This window comes from Anopheles stephensi, chromosome 2 (assembly GCF_013141755.1).
Source record: "Anopheles stephensi strain Indian chromosome 2, UCI_ANSTEP_V1.0, whole genome shotgun sequence".
In the NCBI taxonomy this organism is placed as follows: domain Eukaryota; kingdom Metazoa; phylum Arthropoda; class Insecta; order Diptera; family Culicidae; genus Anopheles; species Anopheles stephensi.
In genome coordinates, this window is record NC_050202.1 from 55,077,996 (window position 1) to 55,093,159 (window position 15,164).

General features: G+C 43.3%; 1 protein-coding gene across 1 annotated transcript in view; it reads right to left on the reverse strand.

Moving 5' to 3' along the window:
- Positions 1–13,577, reverse strand: part of LOC118502818 (protein CREBRF homolog) — a 31,444-nt gene extending 17,867 nt beyond the window's left edge. The window contains exon 1 of the mRNA XM_036035469.1: positions 12,265–13,577. The gene's annotated coding sequence lies outside the window, so the exon portion shown is untranslated. The remainder of the gene's footprint in view (positions 1–12,264) is intronic.
- Between the last annotated feature and the right edge of the window lie 1,587 nt (positions 13,578–15,164).

Sequence of the window (15,164 nt, forward strand, 5' to 3'; positions counted from 1 at the left end):
ACATACACCTTTTCTTGAATGAAAGCCTGTACATTGGAAGAGTATTTATGAGATCGACCTAGTTTTCGGTTTTGTCTATTAAAGAAATCTATTTTTTATGTAAAAAAATACATATTCTCTAAAAAAGATTCAGTTGCAGTACTAAATATGACAGACAATAAGACCACCCCAATATCCGTTCTTCATACTACTGCTTTCGATGCTTCTACGTGGTATAATCCTAGATTAGGAAACAGTACAACTTTCTTATTTTATTTTAGCGTCATAGCCTAAATTTTCAGTCAAAAAGTAAATTGATAAGTTATTGGCCTCATAACCTCACATTCATAGTTTCAAAAAATAATGGTGGTCTTAATCTATCTCCCTTCACTGTTACATTCTACAGTCCCTAACACAACTATACGAACACCTGTCTTTCTAAGAGTAAAAGAAGAACTAGATAAAGATAGTCAAACATGATGTTCTAGTGAGTTGTAGAGAGTCATAAGACACACATTTTGAAGAAAAAAAAATTAATTTTAACATTTTTTTAGCATCTGCAAAATTCTCCATATAACATAGGCACACGAACTTCTTCTTCTTCCTTGGCACTACAACCTCGAGAGGTCTCGGCCTGCCATTTCTGGCTTTCTGTGACTTAATTTTACCCGTAGTAAAGTAGTCAGGCTTACGTACGGGGAGGCGGTCTGGATAGGAGTTGAACCCCGGCCCTGCCGTGTGAAGACCGGCGCCGCTGTCGTGTTTGCCACCGAACCGCCTCCACGAACGCAAAGGGAAATTATTTTTCTTCTTTATTATAATGGCTTTAAAAATCATTAAAAAAATTCAAAGAACCTTTTTCAACGTAAATATATTTTTGAAGTAACTTAGTAAAAGGTTTTGGCTCTCTGCCATACAATTTTTGAAGGATTTTTTTCATATTTTGATTTGTAGTATTTTTGATATCATATGTATTCATTCCAGTTTTGTTATGGCTTAAGGCAGTTTTGATAACATTTCAAACAATGTATTTGCATTGAATAAATTACACGCGTAAGCAGTGCTAGAAATTTACAAGCGAAGCGAAAATTGAAATAATGTGGGACATACGTAGCTTTACTTGAGTACAGAAACTCAAAAAAAAAATTGTTAAGGACTGTATTGTAGAGTAATCTGCTTCTTAATTCTTAAAAACAAATCATAAACTGAAATTCAAAATCTGTATGCTATTGTAAAATGAAACTCTTCTTCCCCAACCATAAAGACATCATTTTTAATTGCTATAAAAATTATAGCATTCGAAATCACATGAAAAACAGCCTTAAACAGCCTTGTTTTGATTTTGCATTCTAGACATGGAAAAAAAACATTCCATCCAAGCTTCCGGTTCGCTAATAATACGGGATGAAACATCAGGTAACACAAATAAGAAAATGAACAAATGGTAAACAACACACCTTCCGCTTCGTCCTCATCCCCTCGGACACATCCAACAGCAAAACAGACAGCCACAGCGAGAGAGAGAGCGAATACATTACACTGCTTCTTATCGGTTTTTTTTTTTTTCAAATATTCTTGCCCCACCGATTGCTCCACTAATTTTCTAACAATTCAACACAAACAACTCTGATTCATACAAAAGCACACACACACACTTCCCTTGGGGAAAACCCACAAATTTGCGATCGTAGTAGGATTTATGGCACCCAGAGAGCTCTCATTTTCGAATGGAAAGATCATATCCATATTATCTACCACTGACTGACCAACCACCACTACCACCAACCTGTTTGTGTTTGTACACTTTGAGCAGACGCACGTGACGTCATCATTGCACCCCTCGGAATCTTGGATCTCACCCCAAGTCTCCTTGAGGTCTCCACACCAAGACTCTCCTCCCCCCTAACAACACACACATGTTGTTTTTCTCGTTTGCCTACCGGCGAGACCACACACTTGTTTTGATCCGTTTTCGATACGATTCTCACGCGTTCGTGTGTGTGTGTGAGTGAGCCAAGTTGGGGGATTTTATCTCGATCCAGCTCACAACAACGCAACTGTGTAGCTTGTTTTGAAGTGTCCGCAACTGTATGCGAAAACCGGAGGGCTATGCGGGGGGTGGGAGGATCGAAAGGTGAATGGCGGCGACCACCAATTGAAACATGGCGATTGAGTGGCGTGAACAAAACAACCACTACGACACGGAAAAAGAAAAAGAAAAGCAACACATTCTTGGAGGCTTGGAAGAATGTGGCGTGACGCGGACGCATCAAAACAAAAACAGAACCGAGTGCGCCCGCGCGCGCGTGCACACTCACGCCTCAAACACAACAACAACCTTTCGGGAACTCTGAATGACTACGGGTAAAAGTAAACAGGTTCTCGCGTCTGCTGGACCTGGAAACTTTCAATTGAATGTGAGTGACGCGTGTAAGTTGGAGCCAAGCGTGAGTACCGCGGCGAAACGAAGCCAATTGGAAAGGAATGCTCGTTAGCGAATGGTAACGAAAGAATGGCTGTTGTGCCGCACGATATCACCAGCCCAACAAATAGATCCACCCTGGTGAAGTTTAATCGATCCATCGATAAACAAAATCGAAATTATAATAATGTCACATTGAAGGTAGACCAGAGAGAGAGTCCTCACTAAATTCGATTCTCTGTATAAGCTACCCCAAATACGGAAGGTACTTCCACATAATGATTTGTATTTCCTACTCAATATCCCGCTCTGTGCTCAGTAAGAAAAAAGGCACGTTTGCTTTGGTCACTGTAACGTGCCTAGACCTGAACAACCGCACTAAGTGCTTGGAGCGGTACCGCCAACACGTACCACTACGATTTTACGACAGTAGCGTGACTTTTGAGCATCATAAATCGGTGCACACGCCGGTTCGAACGTTTGGGATCGTATGCTTCACCAGCAGAGAGTTCCTGTTTTATGACACCGGAAGAAAGATAACCGGTGGGTCAATATAAACAAGCGAGCTTTGATGTGTATATCGACAGATAGATTTAAATATTGTCATTGACTTTGATGGAGACGCATGGTCTAATTGTTAACACTAAGTTGTTGAAAAGAAGTAGACCTAATGATCCTCCAACATGGAAATATTACAATATAAGAATATGGGAATAATGTAAAATAAAATAACAAAAGCCAAGACAAGTAATCGAAACTAACCTAAAAATTGCTTCGGTCCTCAATAAACGCAACAACACGAATGACGCAGATTTAATTTTGAAAGTTGTTATGCTCAACCCGTATTATCAAGCAAAACAAATTCACCCATTCCGTACCACTCTTCCTAAGCCCACTACACGCAACATTATTGATCTGGTCTACCGGTCTTCCGAAGCCAACCATTCATGAACACACATCGAGAATAACAGCTATTACAACATCTTGCGTCAACAGAAGCGCCACAATCGAATCAGTGGTCCTGCCTGCCCGTAAGCCTTTTCCGGCAAGCAAAACATTACCAACTTACTAAAATAGTAACAAAAGGTTGGCCCACTCAAGAACCGCATTACAATAGAATAGAATTTAGAATGTAATTTCGACAGTTAAAAATATATATATCACACGCGCCTGTGACCTTCAACACCAAGACATAATATAATGCGTAACATAATTCGTAACAACGCCAGGCAATCATAAGCAGGTTAGAAGAAGTTAGGTGTTTTACTTTCCTGGGAGAACACACCTACACACTTCGTGTCTCGGATGGTCTCGGATTTTTGTTATCGCGCAAACGTATTACGCATCCCGTAAGGCGCAGCGTCGAATGAAGTCCACGTGAGAGAAAATAATCACGCAATTGTTGTTCGATTGTGACCTAACAGCAAATCTATATCAAATCAGGTGCGGTACCCCAGGCCCAAGGGGAAGGTTTCATCGTCTAGCAGACACGCAATCGAAACATAAGAAGGTAAAGAGCAATTGATTGATTGGGAAGTTAATTTGAATAAGTTGGTCGTTCTATTATAGTTCCTCAGTAAAACAAAAACAGCCTCATGACAGAAGCCAAATGGATTGATTATTTCTGTGATTGGAATACTTAGTTCTTTGGTATGAAAATTAATAAAATAACTAGAAAATTCTCAAAAACCCAAATTGATTAGTTGAGATTGCTAAGGACGCGTCTATTCTTTAAAAAAAACCACTGCTCCTGGAGGAATGTGGAGGCCTTGTTTGAAGGACATATTTCAGATCTCCAGACTCTTGAATGATCCTATGACACAAAAGCCCTATTGATCCCTATCCAAATTCTAAGCTCCCATTTTTCAGGATCTTTTTTATTTAATGATAGCATCCCACTGAATTTTATATCGATTTAACTTACCTGTCATACAACTCCTGATAAATGTATAATCTGCAAAACGCATTAATACCTACACAGTTAATTAGGTGTAAACGATTTAAAGGCCTATCTATTGCACACTGCTTACACACCGTGTCAAAGTGTAATAGATCTCTGATTACCACGACAAGAATAAATAGACTTATGCAAACCCGATCAGGGCCGATGGAAATTTTCCAGTCCTTACAACATCACACGCCCTTTGATAGATGCCGTTCACATTCCATTACATCAGCATTATTACAGCGCGCCATCCGGTACAAAAGTTGGCAAGGTTTGCCTTGGAAGGAAAAATGTTTATCGGGACAACGCTGCGCGCACGAACCATTGGGATTCGCCTACACATGGCGATAAGCTCTAAGGACACTCTTTCTCCACCATTTTCTTGCCCCCCCTCTACACTATATAGCCTTCTGTTTGTCTTGCAATTTCATTGATTTTGGTTTCCCTCAGGCAAACCCGCGCGTTGTTGTGACGGTTATCGGTCGTGACGCACGCTGCTGCTGATGGCGTCCTTTCCCACGTAGGCGTACGGTTGCGCATTTTATGAATGAACGCGCGAACCACCACTACCACTTCCTTCCCCTCACGCAATGTTTCCTGCCCTGCCCCCGGGGCACGATAAATAACAACACAAGGACTCTTAACAGACACACACACATAGTTACATCCATTGCTCGGGTCTTGGTAGATGGAAACGGAACGTGCGCATTTCTTGAAGAGACGCGTCTTTCAGCAAAACAGTCACCGCTAGCGCCATCTGTTGGTGGCGTCCGAAAATAAAACTGTTATTCCTTCGCTTTCGCGTGAGGCATTTTGCGCGACCGAAAATCGATTCACCGTCCTCTGGACAGGCTGGTAGCGGACATTCGTCCATTGACTTTGAGAATTTATAATTCAGAGTGATAGTAGTAACACTAGCCATAAGAAAACCCCATATTAAACGGTTCAATGAAACGTTTGCGAAATATTAAACCAACCCAACCAACACCAAGAACTTCTTTGCGGTGGTGAAATAGTAGATCGAAAAAACAGACAGAACATCCGAGGAACATTAAGCTCAATATACCGTGAGGAGGCAATTGCAAACTGGGTCAATAACATTGGCAAGTGTGACCGTTTTGCGATTTGCACTTGACCGTCCGTCGTCACACGATTTCGTAATAGGATCCCATGTGTCTAAAGGTTTGTTGGTGTTATTTATTGTACGCATTGTTTAAAGTAGCGCGGAAATGTTAAGGTATCGCTCTCGCGTTGCATCATTCTCAGGGGTTCGAAAATTATTTATAAAAAAGGGGTTTCGAAGTATTTTTGTTATCGGTTTCGCAACAGACATACAGTCTACCAAAAGCATTTAAGGTCTCCAATTTCAGTGGGGAATGATCGCGCTTAAATTGATGACTTGGGCATGTATAAATATAATTCGACAAAATTATGATGAATAATCAGCAAAAAGAGAGTTATACAGAGCTCGATTGGCTATAAATTTTTGGCTTTAAAATAAATCCGTCCAATAAAAATATTTTTACTTATGTAAAGACATTGAAGTATAGTCATTTTAATTTTAATACAGAATTGAAATCACAAGCATAATACAGCTTTAAACATTTTATATCCTCAAAATAAGGAGAAATAATGACCCATCTCAATCGTTAAAAATATCCTTCGTATTAATTTTCAAACATATCTTTATCAACACCTCCCCAATATTACTGGAAATAGGAATCGATTTTCACCCATTGTACACGGGTTGAAGTCGATTTTTCGATACGGAAAATTGCAATTGAAGACGATAAACTTAGTACCACACATCCTATACATACAAAGCATTGCTTGACCCATTTTATAGCATATCCCATCCATTTACGCTCCGGTGCATAAATCATCTACCAATTCTATTCATCCTAGCACAGCACCCCTCGGAGAAGTTTCACCCTATTATTATTAAAAGCGATACACGTGTGGTAACGAGAGCGTACCCATCGAGCAATCGAGTCTTTGGCTGTGAGCGCCGTGTCAAGATGCCTACAGCAGACGATGGCGATGATGCGCTGCGCCAGAGTTCGATGTCCTTTCGAACCACCCAAACCAGGAAAATTCGGAAAAGGAAATAACGCGCTCGTGCGTCAAAGAAAAGCGGGAGGGGTTCGAAGAAGCGCGAGTGTGTTTGCGAGAATAAACACATCCCCTTCCCAGGCGGGGTTGGATGTACACAAAAGAACTTTGCGAAAAGCTACAAGGTACAAGGGTGCGAGACTTCAGTAACCCTCGATTGATCGGCTCTCGTTAGTTTAGTAGAAAAATCATGCTGATATCTACAGAAAAGCAGTATGCATGCGTAAAGACCACATGGCTTCCACCTTAAGGCTTAGAGTCCTTTAAGGGTTATTTAGGGTAGATTGAGAATCACCCCAAGCCTGCTGCCTCGTAGCACACCAAGTGCAGTATGAAAATTGCCATTCCTTTGTGAAATCATCCCTTCAAAGCTGTGTTTCATCCCCGGACGGAAAATGTCGGCAACAGCATTTCTTTGTTTTCTTGAGGTTTAAGCGAAAAGTTTAAATAGGGGATGAATTCACCCTTACAACCCTCGCGGACGGTGCGCGTACGCACATCGAGCCTGGAACAAATTTGCACCATTCGTCGCGAATAGTTTGTGAAAAGCGTGTAAGGCATGCATCGGACCGTGGCAAGGAATATTCTACTTCTCGCGAGATTCCAGCACACAAAATCTTCGAAAGGGGTGGTATTTTGTTTGTGTGACAGGCAAAGGGAAACCTGTTGGATTAGAAGTAGGGTAAGAATTCATTATGCAATATTCAGGACACGTTCACCGAGGCGAACAGGAACTTCCCCACATCACGATATACCAACACGTTTGATTGATGTACGCAAAGGGAAAATGTACGCTTCTCTCGGTTAAAAAGCGCGAGTTACACCACCAACAGTGCTCTATAATTGCCCTGCAAACCAAAAACGAAACAAAAGCCTTCCCCCCCACGTGAGACTGAACGTATGGAAGCCTGGAACTTGATGTCTCAGGACAATACAAATGGAAATTAACCTCGCGCATTTCTTTTGGGCTGCATTCTTATTCTCCCTTTGACCTGATCAACCCCAAAAAGAAAGGCTTTCTCAGCCCTAGGTCGTCCCTGGGTTTCTGGAAGCAGACCTTACCTCGCGCTAGGGTTATACTAGTTTCCCCCTTTTCTTGACTGTGCTAGAAAGGTGTTCCAACAGGTCCTGACAAGAAGCAGGGGATATCAAAGGTACTTGTACACCATACCCAGGGGCATTCTTGAAGGAACATTCTGCTGGTTTTTAAGTGGCTCTAAAGGTGGTTCTGTTATTGGTACTTTCACTGATGAATGTTTGGTCCCTCGGGCTAAAGCATCTTCGCATGTTCAGAATATGTTAGGCTCGTTTTTAAAGATTATTTGAGTTGAGTCAAAAAATTTACATTGTCTATACACCCTGGCTGACTTTATTAATGATGCAGAAGTGAACCTCAACGATTGCAATTCTGTTACTGGAGAAAATTGAGGATCTTTCTCCTCTGCAAACTATTCCCATTTTGCTGACACTTCAAATTTCGCCCATCAGTCTGCATCAAAACCTGCAGAAAGAAGAGCTACCGAAGATCATGATCTGCCACACCACTACATCATCACCGTGCCGATGGTACAATTACTGACTTGCAGCTGGAGAAGGTGTGGTTTTGCAATGTTTGTTCTCAAACACACAAACACAACTTCGGGAAGAAGTTATTTGACTTAGCAGTAGGAAGAAAGAAGTTCGGCGAATCTTGCAACCTCATCGAAATTTAACCTCCCAGTGGAGAAGAACCAATAGGTAAAGGTGTTTTCCACAGTTCTCGTTGTGTTCATTGATGCATTATTGCGCCCTTCGATGGCGAGTCTAATAATGTCCAGAGGAAGGTTATTAGTCTGCAGATTCAGAATCCGATGATCAGACATCAGCAATCACACTGTTCAATCAAATCAGCAGCTATTTCCTTAATGCTACAATATACTGACAACAATTTAGACACAGTTTAAGCGTCCTTATCACCCGATCCGACTGCACAGACACTGCCTAGCAATCATTCTGCGCTGATCGTGCAATCATCTTTGCCATCTAAACTTAATTTGTTCCAGCTGCCAAGAATCCCCTTCCTTCCTGTCCTGCTGCTGCCAATCCAATCTCGATCCAGGGCACGTTTTAATCGCGTCAAAACTTTCTTCCACCATTTTTGCTCTCCGGGTGTATAACTGGGCGGCAGCACACAGTTCAAAAGTCCAGACGCATTGCTTATCAACGGTTGCCTACTTTCCCACCGTCGTCATCATCAGCATCATCATTATATTTGCACAAGCTCACGATCACACACAGCAGCGCTCTTCTGACCCCTACACACGCTTTTCCCCTTTCGAGCCACGACGGAGCTTCTTCCTCCGCCCTTACAGGGTTTCCGAGAAGAACTAACGATGTGCGAGCCATTTCTGGGCAAAGGCTAGGTTGAAGTAAACAACTGCCAGGTAGAACTGGCGATCTGTTGCCCTTTCTGGACTATGGCCAAGTTGAACTAGACACAGGCTAGGTTGAAGTGGACGATGGCCAGGTTGAACTGAAATGTCAAATTTGAAACAATTGCTGAAGCGTTCGCAAACGGTTGGGGTAACGCTTAATTTTAAAAAATATTTAAAAAATGACCGGTAAAAACCATATTATTTGTAATAAATTTTTTTAAAGGATATTAATAGAAGAGAACGCTTCAATTGCAACGCAGCTCGTATGTAATTATAAAATTATTATTTAATGCGCTTTGAGCTTTAGAATTTGCAATGGCTTGCTTCAAGATATTATATTTATTGAACTCACCTAAATTTAGCGTATATTGCTTAATTACACTGCACTTGGAAAGCAAAAATAACATTACAAAAAAATTATTTTTGAGCATTGAAACATGCTCAAAGAGCTGTAAACAATAATTTTATAATTACATACGAGCTACGTTGCAATTGAAGCGTTCTCTTCAATTAATATCCTTTAAAAAAATTTATTACAAATAATATTGTTTTACCGGTCATTTTTTAAATATTTTTTAAAATCAAGCGTTACCCCAACCGTTTGCGAACGCTTCAGCAATTGTTTCAAATTTGACATTTCAGTTCAACCTGGCCATCGTCCACTTCAACCTAGCCTGTGTCTAGTTCAACTTGGCCATAGTCCAGAAAGGGCAACATATCGCCAGTTCTACCTGGCAGTTGTTTACTTCATCCTAGCCTTTGCCCAGAAATGGCTCGCACATCGTTAGTTCTTCTCGGAAACCCTGTAAGGCACACACACATTGCGCGCCGATTATCAAACGTGGCGTCGTCTGGCTGTGCTGATAATGGGAGCTCTGTCCATCATTTTCACTACACTTCATTCACAGTTTCCCGTGCTGCTTCTTGCACGTTACGTTTTAATTCTTCCCGTCCCATTCTTGCTTCGCATTTAGCATAAGCAGCGATAAGGCGAGCGCAAGGCAGCAGCACATCAAGCGCACCACCACCAGAGAGGCACGAGGTTTTCGATGCCACGTTTTGGCGCACTGTCCTCGGGCAGGGAGATTAAATCGTTACTTCATCATCCTCGCGACGCCTTGAAATGCTACGATAGCAGGCATATTTAGCATTTCATAAAAAAAACGGAGCAGCATTAAGTCATAAAACTTCCCTAAAAATATCCCACAGCTTGTGTTTGCATCAAGGCTGCTCAGTTAATATTTGATCCAATTTACCCTGGGACCCTTTTCCCAAGAACTAATTCCACTGAACAAAAAAACCACACCCAGCTCAAATTATTCATCCCACGTTTACATTTTATTTTCCTGCACCCACCAGGCGATTTAAATATTGTTTCCCGGGAACATGGGAACCCATATCTGGGTTGAAAATTGTTCAACAATTCCGTGGAAGTGCATTTTGATGTCCTATCGCTTGCAGCCATTGCCAAAACAAACGGCGAGCTCCAACCCACCATCATTGCACACAAGAATTGTGGAGTCGGCGCACTGGGTTTGTTTTGGTTTTTGGAAAGCCGTTGCCATTTATCCCTCGCCGTTTGTATGGAAATCCTACCACACAAACCCAATAGTAATGCCTGCTGCTGTTGCAAACGAAATCACAAATAGTTCCCCAGAATGCCAGAATTTCTGGGCAGAGGATGATGTCCGATGTGAGAGATTTTCAGCTCACCTGAAACAAACCGAGGGCGTTGTTTGGATGGGTCTCGCAGCCATTTTCTAGGAATTTTGTGAAGGTCTGTCGAGCAAATTCTACGAACCTCTGGCACTGATTGGAAAATGCAAGTTAGATCCGAGATTGGATATGGATTGGCGCCAACCTAGTGGAGCATTATGTAAGACTTGTGTTGGATTTGTTGGAGATCTGAGGGAGAATATCGTATGGAGCTACATTAGCATCGCGAATGTATTTCCCTGGGTACATCAAATTTGTGGACTAATCTCAAGGATACAAGAGTCGTAAAAAATGGCTAGAACAAAGAACTACAAGGCCTGCATTGCAACAATCTTGTAATAATCATCCAACAGCAAGGACACAATTTCAATCGAATTAGTATTTCCACTTCTGCACCTCACTTGTTTGGCAACATAGTTTGCAGCCATTGGTTGTGAACCTATTGTGCGCTACTATGTACACCGAATACACGTGCCCCTTCTTACAGCGAGTTACAACACAAGCGGAACCCTCCAATATCCCTTAGTTGGGTTTCCCCCAGGGCAACCACGCCGTAACAGGGAGCAACAGGAAGCTAGCTGTTATGGCGGAACACGTGGTATGGAGGTTGGTAAAGACGGCGGCGGTAGCGCAACCTACTGCCACACATTTATCCCCCTACAGTGAAGACTTCCCCACTCCATTCCCACACCTAATCCCCCCCTGCAGGTCCACCAACAGCACAAGGACATTACATTTCATTTCTAAGCAACCCCTCTGCTTGTTTAACTGACGCACTTTGCAGACTTATCCCTCGACTTCCTTCGTCCTGTGGTAAGTCCAGTGGCTCCCTTCCCGCCCAGAACAATTCTCGCCATATTGTTCATTGCCATTCCACACACGGAGAAGGAAGTCCTGTGCGTGCGTATCCTTCCGCCATGGTTGGTATTGCGCAACCGAAAGAACCGATCAATATTTTCAAAAACGGTGAGACACACTCCGGGCCGGAAAATGTCAACAAACAACACAACACACCCCACTCGGTGCGAACTGCGCGTGCTCGCGGATGGGAGTATTTGTGCCGCCCTGACCGAATGAAAACCTTGTGCAATGATGCGGCGTGGGTTTTTGTGAGACTATGTAGAACGAGCTGCAGGGAAAAAAGAGACAAATCCCGGCTAGAATTCAGTGAGTGAGATGGAGCAACAACATCGCGTTGGAGGATGCCCAACCGAGTAATGGTGGGGGAGTTACTGGGGACTCAACCCACGTGGGGGAGGGAGGAATATGTTTAATAACAAATGCTGCTCCTTCGTTTTTTCTTCCTGTGCCGCTTGCTTTCTGATCGGTAGAATACATTCTACTTAGTCATCGCTAGTGTGGGGTAGCTAGCTTGAGTTTGAGGGGTTATGAGTCTCCGGATGACTCATTGTCTCATACGCGATCTTGGTAAAATGATTTATAGGATGTTTTTGTATGATATCACCCAGCTGATTCGACTGTTGGAATACATCTTCTTCATCTTTGGCACTATAACCTCGTAAAGGTCTCGGCCTGCCATTTCTGACTTTCTTTACTTGATGTCACCCGTAGCTGGAGATGGTCAATCCTGCGTACGAGGAAACATGTCCGGACATGATTCGATACCCGGTCCGCCCCAAAATGCTACAAAATTCAACACAGTTCTTATTACTCACCTTCGGTGTGTGTGTGTTTGTGTCCGCCTCTATCCGGGAATATTCGCTGCTCACCTAATATGCCACCCGCTTAAAAACTAAACCACACAAAGATGATGCGAAACGCAACCGACTGTCTGAATTATATCATTTTCTTGTCCACAATCCGTGAGGGCGCCAGCGCAGGTCTTTTATCGTCCTCCACCTTTGCAGCACACACCACACTTCCTGACCGGACCACCGGAAGATGGTGCGATGGGACCAAAGGTTCGGGGTGGTTAGTTTCTTCACTCGCACCCGACTATAGAACGTCCCCAAAAACTGGTAGGTGAAACACTTAACTTGCTGCGATGACGTAGAGACCAAATGGTGGGTCGATCCGCGATGCTCTCGGTGTGTGCGCGCGCGTTTTGCTGCCGCCCGCTCGCTCGCTGATCAGATGATTTTCCTTTGTTTTGATTCTGCACCCCCTGGCTTCACACACAACCCCAAACAACCAATATGGCGGCGGCTAGAGCTGCTATGGTTGCTTTGTTGTGTTTTTTTTCTCTAGCTACCTACTGACATACACACACGCATACAAGCGCGATCGCACGCACGCGAACGAGGGATGTGTATGTGCTGGCTCTCTTTCTGTCTCGCGCCACGTTAGGTAAGGTTGTCTCTTTTTCGTCGATCAACTCGTGCACATCACCCTGTTGCGTGTGCCTGTTTTCTTGCGATTGTTTTTCTGCCACACTGTCCAGAGCGAAATGCTGTTTACATCGACAGCCCGCAGGACACAGGTATTTAGAAGTCTAATTTATCGAATAACCACAATGGTAACACACGTTGGTTTGACCTTGTTTTCTTTGTCCTTACATAATAGCTATCGAACAGTGCAATAAACAACAATGTGTGTCCTCTGATTCCAGCTTGTGTGTATCAGCTGTCCAACACACGCTTGCACACACGCGCACGCACGGGAATGGAGGAAAAACTTTCCACCAGAACTTTCGATGCTTTTCACTTTCTTTTTGCACCAGATTGAAAATGATTTTATCACTCCACGAAGTGAAATTGTATTAGTTTTTTTGGTTTTTATGACTTCACTATTGTCACGACACACACTGTACTAGAGGTTCGCAGGACAAACGTTGCACTTCTTTCATCATCCGTTTTGCTCGTGCAAGAGAATTCACCTTTTCACATACACACACCGTCACTTCTGATAATAGAAAAAAATGTTTATAGAATTCTGTTCCGTCTTAGCTGCTGCTCAAATATTATCACTTTCGGCTGCGACCGCTTTGCGGTGCGTCCGTACTGCTTGTTTGGTTGTTTTGAATTGAATTCAATAATTCTCGGCAGCCCGAGCGCTGTGTGGGAATTATCATGAAACGTGCGCAACACACGCACACACGCTCGTGCTTCACATATTGATTCGCTTACTGTAGCGGCGGTACCGTGTTATGTGTACGTGTGTGCGTGTACTATCCCTCCATCTGCAGCTAGCGCGATATCGAAAGCGCACGGCTCAGAGAATGAGAGAGGGAACAAGGGAGAGAATGAGAGAGCGAGAGCCTAACGCTTGCGAGAATGAAATAGAAAAGCCGTGTTTACAATTTAGCGCCTATATTCGCATACCGCAGTGCAATCGATGGAAGGGTAAGAACAGTAACGCCAAGCGAAAAACGACCACCGAGAAGAAAGGGCAGCAAATGAAATCGAGAGCGAGAGCCCGATGGGAGCGTAACAGAGAAAGGGAACCTCGAATTCCATTAATTCGGGTTGTTGTTGTTGATGATGATGCTGAAGTGGTCACCGCACAGGGTAGCACACTTTGATGATGGGAACGAAACACACACACACACACACACACACACACACACACACATTCAACACGAATGCGGACCAAAGCTTTATATGCTAAGTTTGCCTAAAATAATAGCCGAAATAGGAGCGGAAAAGGGAAGGCAGCCGCTCCATCCACCTTCCATCCCTTATTCGAAACACACAAATCAAAAAACAACCCCTTTTACATAAAACAAACGTGGGGCGCATGCGCGTACTCAGCAAAAATCGGCATTTTCCTCTCCGCGCGTAAGTCTCGGAAAGCGCATGTAAACAAAAACAAAGCAAGCTGGATGGAAGTTTTTCCCCGGATGAAAATGTGTTTTTGCTGCCGTAGCCGGTTTGTAGGTAATCTGCCTTCGCTTTATTTCCTTAACGAATTTGTCTACCCAAAAAAAACGGAGCTCAAGAAAGACAAAATGGCCTACCAGTGTATCCCCGTGGCGTCCAAATGTGGCTTTGTGCGGATTCGGGCATGTGTTTACCAACAAAGCGTGATGCACAGGATGGGTCCAAAAAATCGATAACACGCCAAGCCATGGCGGTAGAGCAAGGCGCATGTCACACACAACGATGCAAACCGCTCCAATGCTGCTGCCAGCATAGTTATGCTGCGAATAAATCAAGCCTCCTCCCTTCGCGTAGCTGCTACCGCCCGCCACGTTCCGGCTCTACGGGGTGAGTTCCTTTGGATTCAGGCCCCGGGAGCACATGGTTGGCTGTTTTGTGGTGCGTACGAACAGCGTGGTTCTTTGTTTGGCTGGCTTGCCCCCAACGAGCAGCTGTATGCGCGTGTATGTTAGTGTACGGCGAGCATAAACGAGGTAGGCTCCATGCTCTTGTACACTGTAAATCGTTTCCATAAGAACATTTTTGAGGATATTATTTTATACTAAAAGTAACTTAATTTGAGTTTTCAAAAAAAAATCACGAAATTGCTCAAGTACACACAGACATTTTAACCCATTTTTGCTTGCTGTCCACAAAGGTCTCGATCTCCTCCAAGCTGTAGGCTTCAGTTGTCAGACGATCGTACAACTCCACGATCCCTTGTTTCACCTGAAAGCGCTGCTTTGAATACAAATGAG